This window comes from Acinonyx jubatus, chromosome C2 (genome assembly GCF_027475565.1).
Source record: "Acinonyx jubatus isolate Ajub_Pintada_27869175 chromosome C2, VMU_Ajub_asm_v1.0, whole genome shotgun sequence".
Lineage (NCBI taxonomy): Eukaryota > Metazoa > Chordata > Mammalia > Carnivora > Felidae > Acinonyx > Acinonyx jubatus.
Window position 1 is genome coordinate 41,056,588 of NC_069384.1, and position 12,874 is coordinate 41,069,461.

Here is a 12,874-nt window from a genome sequence, read left to right on the forward strand (position 1 = left end):
GATCTGTGTTGTCCATACTTGTCAGGTGATACTTGCCAACTGGGAAATTTGTCCTCTTCAATTCGATCCAATCCTTTCTCGATGAAGCACTTTCAAGGGCCTCTTTGGTTAGGAATAAAGAAAACTTCAAATTTGAAAAATTTTCATATTAAGGTATTTGTTTGTTACTCTCACATTTCAAAACATTAGACCTATATTTGTAACTTCAAATTTAAAAGAACAGTAGTTTGACATTATATTTTGTGTTAACGTCTGTGCACTAGTGTAAGTGACTACATTTTTGTAGGTGTCAGGAAGTTTGATGAATTTCAGTTTTCCTGATGCATAGATTTTTAAAGTGTCTTCTTTACGTTTACATTGTACCTGAGATTGTTTAAACCTAGAGACACTAAAATCACCATCATCATCTCCATCATCATCATCATCATAATCATCATCATCTAGCATAATCATGGAAAAACAAAAAAATACTAAAATTATCTTGAATGTTTCTAGAAGGGGAACATTCTTGACCAGTTTTGGGGTAGCCTTGGGGTTTTCAAGTGCAGAGTCTTAGCACACACACACAAAACAAAACAAAACAAAACAAAACAAACTAATGATGACCAAAGAAAACAAAACCACCAAATAAAGTATTAGAAATTTAAATATTGTGATGGACTATAGCATCTAGCAGTTATTGGAATTTAAGAGTGACTCCATAGAATGTAATCATTAAAAACATCGATTGCCTGAATCATCCAATGAAGTCTTGGTAATTCTTAAATATTATTAGCCCCAATTAAGCAACCACCAAGTATTTGTTGAGTATGCATTATATGTTTGGTCTTGAGTTAAACTGTGTGAAATGTATTAAGAAGGATAATATAGCGTTAAATCACTTTTATCCAAGATCTAACTGCACAATGGTAAAGAAAAAGACCTACACGTGAAAAGTATTAGATAACAAAACTACATATAAGGTAAAGTACATGGTACAGTTTGTAAATACAACATTCCATATGTATATGTATATGTATATGTATATGTATATGTATATGTATATATATGTATATACATATACATAAATATATATACACACATACACTGTATATGTGTACGTGTGTATATACATATAGAGAGAGAGACTTAGTGATGGATATATACTCCAAAAAAAGAAAGAGCAAAAGAAGTTTGAGAAAGGGCATCAGTGCTAACTAGGGTCATCAAACATGAGAAGTAAACAGAAGCTTAATAGAGGAAGCTTGCTATGACCTGGAGTAGAGGGAGAGACACGCAATGGAGAAAATGTGGAGCCCTGATGCAGGAAGCAACTGAGAATGTTGAAGTGAAGGTTAAACTAAAAGTCCTAACTGAAATAGTAGAAAACAGGTAGGAATAAGTGAGAAGGGAACCAATTATTTATCGACTATAGTTAAGGAGTGATGTTTGAACTTTGCCAGTAATTTGCAACTATAGATTTTGAGCTGAGAAGTGACGTTCAACTCAGCAAACATTATGAAGCACACCTTGGTCATAGTTGGCTGCAGGTGGTGAGAGTGAGGTATTGAGATTTGCAGAGTGGTGAAGAGGTTTGTGTAAAAGGAGCTGGGAATAATGATCTGAATGCAACTCAGTAATTCTGTGTCAATAATAATAGTTAATTAAGAAGTTTAATATTGTGGGGTGCCTGGATGGCTCAGTCAGTTAAGTATCTGATTCTTGATTTCAGCTCAGGTCATGATCTCATGGTTTGTGGCATTGAGCCCCACATCAGGTTCTGTGCTGAGAGTGTGGAGCCTGCTTAGGATTCTCTGTCTCCCTCTGTCTCTGCCTCTCCCCTGTGCATATGCGTTCTCTCTATATATCTCAAAATAAATAAATAAACATTTTTAAACAAAGAAGGTTAATATTGAATGCATATGTAAAACAGATTAAGTGGCAAAGGCAATGGGTTAAGGAAGATATTCAATCTTTTTTTGAATACCTTTTCATATGAATGATCACCGGTCCCTAATCACTATATTTAGGAGGCAAACAGAAAAATTCTTAGAAATATTTGAGAAGTTGGAGAGTAAAAAGACAGTAAAATATTTGAGAAAATTCTTAGAAATTTTTGAGACATTAGTAAAAAAAAAAGATGTCTCAACATTGTAGACTGCAAGATAGTAAAGAAGAAGCCCCTTGAGGTTTAACAATTGAAGGATTGGTCTTGCCTTTTATCCCAATTGTTCCCATTAAATTGGTAAAAGTTGGAGAGTTAATGGGCATAAGAAAGTAGAAACAGGAGAGGATACCCTTTCCATAATTGTTTTGGAAACAAAATTAATAGTTACTTCAGCATGGAGAAGGGGACTATGAGAGGATATTCTTTTGTTTGTTTTGGTCAGAAAAGGAGCGTCTTGAGCTCATCTATAAACCATTGGAGGAGAGGCTAATGAATATGAGCAATCATAATTGGTAATAGCTAACATGGGTGACGTTGTGAGAATCACATGTAGGTGGAGGGAGTATGAGAGAGAGAAGTACTAATTGTTAGTGTTAGACTCTCAAAGTCATGAGGTTTTTTTGGTGAAGAGCGCCACACATTTCCGGCCTCCTGCCCTGCACATGTACACACACGCGCACACACACACACACACACACACACACACGCACACACACAGAGCCCCACGTCTGTCTGGGCCTTTAATAACCTATTGCTCATATTCAGAGCACTAATCCTGTAGCTTAGTCTTTACTGTTAGTGTTATTTTAATTCATTTATTTGATAGCCTTCAAATAAGAACACTTTCAGTTTTAGTGCCAAGCCTGGGTTTCCCGTGTCAACAGGAATTTAAGTCAAACTTCTAAATGTTTTTAGTAAGTAACTGAATACAGACTTACAGGCCTTGAGAGATATTTGGGTCCATCCTTCCTGTCTTCTTTCTACACAGTAAAATACCTCCATACACACAAATATTCTGTTTCATATCACTCTCATATCGCGTGGTTTTTGTCACTATAAGTTCCACATCTTGTGTATTAAATAAAGCTCAGCAAAACTGGACTCATTACTTCAGAATGAAGATTCTTATAGCAAGTCACATCTCTGATGGAAAACCCACAGGGTGATCTTCACAAGCCTTAAATTCTCTGTTCTAAGTAGAAAGTGGCACAATTTCTAAAATGTCCACAGACTGTCTCACAGTAGAGTTTTTAATGAGCTGATATCTGTACAACCCGTTGAGCAGTTCAAACCAGGGTTCTTTATATATATATAGCAGATCTATAAAAGTAAAGGACAAGTAAGTAGAAAAGCATATTAGATCATGAGGGCACTAATTTTAAGGGAGAGGAAAAATATGGAATATAATAACTTTAAAGAAAAAGTAAAAATTGAAGAGACTCTCACAATTATCTCTATAAATGCACAGAATAATGTCAGACTGCTTTGGGAAAATTATGAAATGCTTTCATAAAAAAGTCTTAGTGTTCAATAGTGTTTCTAAGCTGTATAATTTTATTGATAAATAATTTAACTTAAAAGCACTTTGGGGAGATGTAGTTTAGCTTAAATTATTTTAGTTCCTCCATTTCTTGATATAAACTACCTTTTTTTTTGCATTTTTTTCATATTCTGGATCTTACTGCAATATCCAAAAACCTTACTTATTCATCTCTCCAAAAGGCAGGAACACATTCTACTAAGTAAAACACCTATTAATTAATAATGAACTCCTGGAAATCAGTAAATAAAATAAATCTCCCAGCAATACATCACTGTTAAGACTTGTTGGCTGTTTGAATATAAGACTTAGATAATCTAGTTGGACTGCTGATGTGTTAATAAATATATTAAGTATCAACATAGTAAAAAAGCAAATTTTAGTGTTTTGGAGATATCTTAGCCTGTAATTGTTTTGTTTGTTTTGTTTTATAAGCATAGAGATTAGCAGCACAGTCTTTAAAACAAAATGCCTGGATTCTTATCCATTTCCTGGCTAGTTACTTCACTTATCTATACTTGGTTTTATCCCCTTTATCATGGAGCTCATAATGATACTGATATAAAGGATTGTAGTGAAAATTAAATAAAATGTCAGGAAGATACCTGACAAATAGTAAGTATTCTATGAATGATCATTCCTGTTATTTAATAGTTTCTCTCTTTTTTTCTTTTAATGAGAAAATACATAATGATCCTCCCGATGTGGAAAAAAAAAGGAAAGAAAGAAAAAGAAAAAGAAAATGTATTTCAGATTCTGGATTGCAAAGAGAAAAAAATATAAAATGAAAGAATTTAACTGCAACACATTTTCCTTTGTTCCCCTAACTATTAACCTTGACAAAGGAGTGCTGACATTTTGGAGAAATGGACTTTATGGTGAATATTACCTTTTCTTTGTTCTTACTTTTGACATTTTACCGTGTCAACCAACAATCTAAGTGAAACCATGCAAACATTGGTGTCCAAAATGGAACAAAAGGTGATGTTGGGATTTGAGTAACAGAGACAGATTTTAAAATTCTGCATTTTGTTTCCATGTGTATCATTCACTTAGGCTGGAAAGAAACAAATCATAATCATAATTGAGTCAAGGCATTTTCAGAATTTTCAGATGTGCTCAAGTTCAATGTTCTCTTTAGTGCTAGCCAAAAGACCCGATGGATTTAGGAGAATCATGGTCCAAGCCATTAAGTGTCTCTTAAAATTCATGTTTATTGTTCTGATTTAGTGAATATGGATTGTCTTTCTTCACCAAATGCCAACTCTGGAATTGTTTATTATCTACTTTATTAATACTTCCAAAAGGTTCTTTGACCTCAGAGTATTCTTCCTTGGCACAGGCGCTTGTATTTTCAACACTTCATCGCTGGCAGTGCAACTTAGAACATTTTCCATGTACTGTCTGAAAATATTCTGGGACTTGTTGTCAGATGTGGAATTGGCAAGAATAGTGAAGAGTGGCTTTGGGGATGGTACAACTTAGGCATAATTTTGTGGAAAAAAAGAGGGACAGAGAGACACGAAAAATGAAAAGAAAATCCTTAAAGTAAATTAAAGGACAATTAAAGTTATAGAAGTGGAGGTGTGAAATCTGTGTGGCTTTTCACAGTCTTGGCACCTCACCTCCTGTGGTCAGCCAATTCCTCCACAAAGGTTTTTTTGGTTTACTTGTTTCAGGCCTTTGGTCACATATATTTCTGACCTGTGGTAACAACAAAATCAACATGTAATGTGGTGTCAGCATCTTATGTGGCGTCCTCCGCTGCCCTCCCAAGTCATAGAGATGAAGGCTTTGTGCGCGCTGAAAGGCCAGGGCTGTGTGGAGGACACTGTCCATTTCGTGCAGAAAAAAAAATGGGCCTGTTATGGTATCAGGAGCCATAACAGGATTGACCAAAGGCGAGTATGGATTCCACGTCCGTCAACCTGCAGGTAACACACAAGGCTACACCAGTGCAGGTCCTCACTTTGATCCTCTGTTAAAAAAAACATGGTGAACCAAAGGATCAGGAGAGAAGTGTTAGGAACCTGGGTAATGTGATTTCTGGCAAAGATGGCGGGGCCAGTGTGTCTATGGAAGTTTCTCTGATTGCACTGTCAGGAGACCATTCCGTCACTGGCCACACCGTGGAGGTCCTTGAAAAACCAGATGGCTTGGGCAAAGGTGGAAGTGAAGAAAGTACACAAACAGGAAACCCTGGCCATCGTTTAGTTTGCAGTGCATTTGGGATCTCCAAGTAAATATTCCCTGTATTCCCTAGAACATCGTCTGAGTCCTAGTAACTCATATGTTATCTTGCTAGTTGTAGAAATTTAACTTGAAAAACATTAAACACTGTAACCCTAAAAGTGTAATTTTTGTGACTTTTTAATTGCTTTGGGTACCTGTAGTGAGAACTGATTTATGATCACTTAGAAGATATGTATGATTTTATAAAACTCAGACTCAGTTAAAAATATCTCTTTCAATGACCTCTGTACTTTACCAGACTTAATAATCATATATGGGCGTTAAAAGTAATTGTCTGAATTTCTTTACTTCTCAGTCAAGCCCGCAATAAACAAATACACCATATGGCTCTGTATTTTGAACCTATTAAAGTATCTAAATTGAGACTCTAAGAAAAAATCACCAAGTAAGCTCTTTGCTGAAGGACTTACAATAAGGCTTATGATAATGCTCATCGTGTCTATTTATTAATAAGTCTCACAAATCCTAAGAAAACTTCTAAGCAATTGGAGATGGTGTATTTTAGAGACAACCTAAAATGTGAAAGTTCATTCACAGTTACACAATACCTTGTTTTTAAATTTTTTTAATGTTTTATTTATTTTTGAGAGAAAGAGACAGCGCGAGCAGGGGAGGGGCAGAGAGAGACGGAGGGTTAGAGATAGAGGGAGACACAGAATCCGAAGCAGGCTTCAGTCTCTGAGCTGTCAATGCAGAGCCCTAGGCAGAGCTCGAACTCATGAACCGTGAGATCACAATCTGAGCTGAAGCTGGACGCTTAACTGACTGAGCCACCCAGGTGCCCCACAATAACTTGTTTTTATAGAGTCCTTAGGGTTTTCTGTATAAACAATCATGTAGTCTGTGAATAAAAACAGTTTTAAGTGTTCATTTCTAAATTTACGTTTCTCCTTTAAATTTTACCAATATGTGTTTTATGTTTCTCTGTTACATTTTGAGATCCAGGTACATTTATAAGTGTATTTTCTTCCCACCGTGTTGATGTTGTTTTATGTCTCTCCTTATTTCTAATAACATTGATTTCCTTTAAGTTTGTTTTGTCTGATGTTCATATAGCTACTCCAGTTCTCTCATGCTATTATTTGCATGCTGTATCTTCCTCTATCTTTTCACTTCCAACTTATTTTTGATTTTGAATTTAAAGTGTATGTTTTATAGATAGTATGTAATCGAATCTTGCTTCTCTGACCCAATTTCACTGACTCTGCCATATGTGTGGAGTGTTTCATTCTTTCATGTTTAATGTAAAAGTTAATAAGTTTGGCTCTAGGTGTGCCGTTTGCTACTTCTTTTCTGTTTCTCTGAGTGCTTTTTCTTTCCCCTTCTGTTTCTCCTTTAATCTTTTCTGGTTCTGTTATACCATGATTTTGATACAACAGTTCATTTACGCATCATTTTGATTCCTCTCTTCACTTTTAAATCACACTTCTTTGTGTTACTTTTTTGGTGGTTTTTAATGATTTCTACATCTCTAACTTATCAAAATCTACTTCAAGTTGATAGTAAATTGCCTCTGGTAAAATATAGGAAATTTTTATGAGCATAGCTTTCCCCTCCCCTTGCTGTTGTCGTCATATGTATTATATACGTCTTATCAAATATAAGACGAATGTTTAACCACTGATGTGACTTCTAAATAACTTAAGAAAAGAGACAGTATATTAGTGATTAGTACCAGAAGGGAAAAAAAGTAAAAGTTACGAGACTTGCACTCTGTTATCTTTGTTATTCCAGCTTCTAAATACCACATGTTTTTGTTCAAAGTTGCCATCAGTAAGATAAAATAACATGTCTTATCATGGGAAGTATATAATTTTTGTAAAGCAAACTATTCTTGTAAGAATTCCACAATTTTTGTGGTTCTATGGTGCAAACTTAGAATTGAAATAATTATAATATTAATTTGATATTGTACACACACAGAGAGACAAACACATACTCTAAGCATTAGCATTTTATATTGCTTTACATTTTACTAAGCCCTTCAACCTGCCTTTCTCCATTTGGTTATGTTTGAGGGATCTACTGTTACAGAATTATTACACATGAGTTAAATATGTCCTGAGAGGTCAATTTTTTTTTGCCACAGATTATGTAGTCAAATTTCAAATTTGGTCAAATTATGTCACTACTTTCACCATGAGATTATCAACACAGGGTCAAATCAATTTTTTGATCCTCTGTAAAAAGCTTCTTTTCTAATTTTTAAAGTTGTTTCTAATCTACATTTTTTGTGTTGTTTTGTTTTGTTTTGTGACACTGAAAGCATAGAACTAAATTTTTCTATAAACTAATGGGCCATGAGCATTACATGGGGATGAATAAGATACTTTGTTCAAACAATGGGAGAACTCTAATATAGCGTGGATCAATGTGATGGAATGCAAAGCAGTTTATAATGTGCTTATCAAAGATCCAAAGCACACTGACTATAGAGTGAAAGCTTGTGGAAATAAATTATGAAAGGATACAAATAAAGACATACATTTTCATGACTGTGCCTCATTTCCAGAGCCCGGTGATAGTCTTGCTGTTCTCAGCATGCTACTCAACGATGACCTCATCGGTAATGTAAGATGCATTCAGCTATCTGGCACCTAGATGGCAGCCTGCAAACTATAAACACAGTGCCTTCAAATGGACCATAAAGCCTGACTAAAATCTACAAATTAGTAATAGAAATAGCTGTTACATCATCACATCATTTGGGTCCATCTAGCAAATTACTCCCTGATGTTTATATTTGAACAAAAAATGTGTGTGTGTGTGTGTGTGTGTGTGTGTGTGTGTGAAACATGTGAACGTGTGTACAAAACTTATTTTATTTTATGTTTGTTAAAATGTACCATCTTATCATAGGCATGTATGCCAACAGGAAAATGGACTTGAGAAGGACAGTGTTGGGGAGCATGCTTTGATTATGTCACTCATACTATGTAATGAGACATTTGGAACAAGAACCATAGTTGAGAACCCAGTGAACAAGAACAATTCAGTGGACCTCCAGGAATTAACAAAAGCTTTTTTGTCTTGTGGATAATAGTCACTCACACAAATGTGTTACCATTGATCTGTTTTGGCAGTGACATTAACTCTTGTTTTAGGAGACGCTTCCCTAAAGTTGGATGAATATTGCTATCTTTCGATTCAGGATGCTTAAAACCTGGGAAGAGAATTTTCTAAACAAACAAACAAACAAACAAAACAGGAGGCAGTGTTATCGTCTTAACCATGTAAGCTTTAGCAGTTCAGGCAGAGGTCCTTCTCTTCAGGCCTTGCACTGGCTTTGCCTCACAGATAGCTTCACGGAAAGAAGCGAAGTGAGACTCAAACTAAGATGGCCGGTGCTAGCACATTTAATTATGGTGGATGAAGTATGGTCTCAGATAAAGATTTATTCTCATTTTAGAACTTCATATTCTAGTTGACATTATTCCTTAAGAATACAAATCTGGGATACAGGTTCCCTGAATTATCTGTAAACATTATCATAAGAAAAACGTGCCCACTGAGGTGTTTGTCAGTCAAGAGACACCTTGAGTTGGGTATCTGTCAACCCAGATATAGAAGCAGGGAAAATGGATGAGTCATATTTTTGCACCCACTGGAAATACCTTTCTGATTCTTCATATAAATATAAAAAGTATTCCTTGAAGGGACGCACACTGAAAGAGAAGCCCTCTTATAACCTACTCCTTACTGGAGAGCATTGTGAGGAAGAAAGTGTTTGTCAGTATTAACTCTTTCAAACCCTATAGCTTGGCACAAAAATAAACACAGGAGGAGAAAATCATCCTGAATTATGGATGTTTTGTCCTATTTTCATGGCACCAGGTGGGAGTGTTAACACTTAATCAGTCTCTCTGGCATTATTTCCCGTCCATATTGCCAACTTTATCACCGTGAAAGATGCTTTGATCCTCTTCTGTGGTGTCAAGAACAACAGGCCACAGCATCAATGACGTTCTAATCAGTGGGGCATCATTTCACATTACTTGTGATCAGATATGATATTTCACTAATGCATTTTGACAACATGTGGCCACAATACATGGGTCTCTCTTTCTCTCGGTATGGACATAGGTGTGTAGATACACACACAGATATATATATATATATATGATAGACATGATATACATATATATCATGTCTATCATATATATATATAAAATCTTAAAATAGAGATTAACCGCAAAGCACTTTTTTCTCACCGTTTTAGATTTTGAAGGCAGAAATAGTCTCTTTAAAAACATGCTACAGCTTTCACCTTAAGAGTGCCTAATGTGCTCTTACAGAAAATGAACCACATCCATAGATTTGGGGCACACTTTATAGTTACATATGTTAAAACAATGCCCTGACTGAAATGCTAAGAATTGAAAAATGCTAACATTGTCTATAAGTACCGGTTGTGAAGTATAACGGTAAAATAATAATAAAAGCTCCTTTCTAGGAGCGCCTGCTCTATGTTAACACTCCACGAATGGTCTTTCCAGTGTTCACAACTCTCGGAGGCAGACAATCTGTGTTCAGTATGCACCTGTGGAGGGATAACTTCGAAGCGATCAGCCAAGCCCTGATTCTCCCAGAAATTCTCCACCATCTGCATGCACTTTCTACTGCTATTCAAGGCCACCCTCTCTCCCTTTTTAAAATCAACTTATCCAAATATGACATTATTCCTAAATTAGGAAAATTATAAAACTAAAAATCGGGGGCAGTAATTATAAGAAAATTTTGCAATGTGATACAAAACGATGGGAACAGAAAGATTGAAATAATTTAAAACATCACCACAAAATTAGATTTTTTTCTTTGGAGTTGCCTTTTTTTTTCTTTGTTTACTGTTTAATAATCAGTTAGGAAAGCTAGGAGGTATAGCATACAGTGTTTTCAACTAGCAGAGAAGAAAAGAAAGAACTGATAAATATTAATGCGTTGTAGATCCACGACAGATTTGGAGCACAGGAAAATTTCACATCTAGGTATATTTGAATCAGGCTCTGTTTTGCCGAAGAGCAGGGCGTTACTGACAAATGAGGGTGGGAAAGGATGTGTGTAAAGAGATAGTTGAAGAAAAATAACAAAATTTTCTTAAAAAGTAACAACTTGCCTACTAGTTCCAAAAAAACCAGTCCTAACTATATATCATGATAAAATATATCTTGATATACATTGACCTGTAAGGTCAGAACTATGAGATATTCTGGATAGAAAACAATTTTTGCATTAGAATATCAAGAGAATGTTAAGGCTTCCACATTTCCCCTACAAAAATGACACAGCTTTTATTTCTAATAGTGCAAACTATTAATATGCATGTATTCTATCTACTCAATATGTAAGACAGACTAGACATTTTCCTTAGATTATTTTTACAGTTAAAAAAAAGAACATTTTGTATCAGACCAAAAATAATTCAAACAGATGAGGTAATGCATTCTTTTGCATCACTTCTACATAAGCAATACTCTTTGAGGTTTCTAAGTGGCTTAAAAGGCGATTTTATAGGTTGAAATATTGTCCTTCCTAGTTTTATGGCCAGAGCAAAACAGTACTTGTCTGGAATGCGTATAATATTGCACACGGGGTTAATTAGGTTAGGGATGAATTAATTTGTAACAATTTCCGTTATTTGACAGGCATCAATAATATAGTATATTACTTGCATTCCAGACATCAGCATACTGCCATGACCCAGTCAGATTCAATTTGGGAAAATCTTGGATCATATGAATATTTTATTATTGATTTTTTGTAACATCATATTTTACAATCAGGCTTGGTTATAGAACACCATAATAACTTGAGGAGATATTTTAGAAAGCTATACTGTTGATGAATGGAAACCATGTTTTCTGGAGTGAAATGGAAACTTACTCTTCTCTCCTTGAAATGAGATGTTAAGGTATAATATTGTACATTATTAACATCTATTAAAAATATTTCTTTTCTAAGCAATTTCCCCATCCTTTGATTGGATGTTTTTGTTATGGGGGAGGGCTGGGATATGATGACAGTTTGTATAACTTGGTTATCTTGGCTTCTTTTCAAACCCCTTCTGTTTCAGACTATTTCAGTTGAGTAATTTGACTTTTACTAAAAATCCCTCCATGCATCCAGGCCCTCATTCCTTTGCACAAAATGATCAGATAAAATCTCTGACTTTGCACATACATGATGAAGTGGCAGGCTAGCTTGATAAAGAAAGGATATGTTGTTCATTCCTATGGTTAATTGCATTGTATCTCCAAACAAGAGCTTACATGCATCAAAAACCTAATTGTAGAACTTTTAGTTATGGAGATGCCAAACTGTATGTACTTACAATGTGTGAAGATGCAAAAATGACACAACTAGAGAATGACAGAGTTATGAAGCACAAGTTAATTTAAACAGTTTTGTGGAATCAGAATTACACACACACACACACACAAACACACACCCCTCCACAAGGAAATAACAAATGTCACTGTTCCTCAGGTTAAAGGTCTGATAGCTCAATCCACTCTTCCTCAGTTCTCACACTTTTCATATTTCATTCAGAATATTTTATTCTTGCCCATGCTTTTGTTGAAATTATTGACCCTAATACTCATGTATCCCATTCATCGCTCCCTATGTTTCCTTCCCAGTATCATTTCCTCTTTCCAGGTTCCAAAAAGCAGGCAGTTTTCCAAGCAAGCAAAGGGAAAATGAGAGAGAGAGAGAGAGAGAAGCCAAGGAACAGATTCAACAGTAGAGAACAAACTGATGGTTACCAGAGGGGAGGTGTAGAGGGTAGCGGTGGGGGGATAGGGGAGATTGGTTATGGGGATTGAGGAGTGTTGTCATGATGAACACCAGGTGATGTATCGAAATGTTGAATCCCTGTAATTTAGACCTGAAACTTATGTATTACACTATGCGTTAACTCTACTGGAATTAAAATAAAATGAAATATAAAATAATAAAATAAAATAAAATAAAATAAAATAAAATAAAATAAAATAAAATAAAAACAAGCAAAAAAACAAAATGTTGGCAGTTTTATAAATTTCTATTCCTAAGTGTAATTTCTCTCTTTCTTCAATTATTTTTTTCCCTGTAGACTCTAAGAGCTTTGGTTAGAGAGACTGAGAGTGGAAGTGGGGGCAGGAGAGGGATCAGGAGGG

General features: G+C 35.3%; 1 protein-coding gene and 1 pseudogene across 3 annotated transcripts in view; both read left to right on the forward strand.

The window, feature by feature from the left end:
• Positions 1 to 12,874, forward strand: part of EPHA3 (EPH receptor A3) — a 353,357-nt gene that overhangs the window by 189,057 nt on the left and 151,426 nt on the right. The gene's annotated exons all lie outside the window — the stretch shown is intronic.
• LOC128315149 (superoxide dismutase [Cu-Zn]-like) lies at positions 1,058 to 9,732 on the forward strand (annotated as a pseudogene).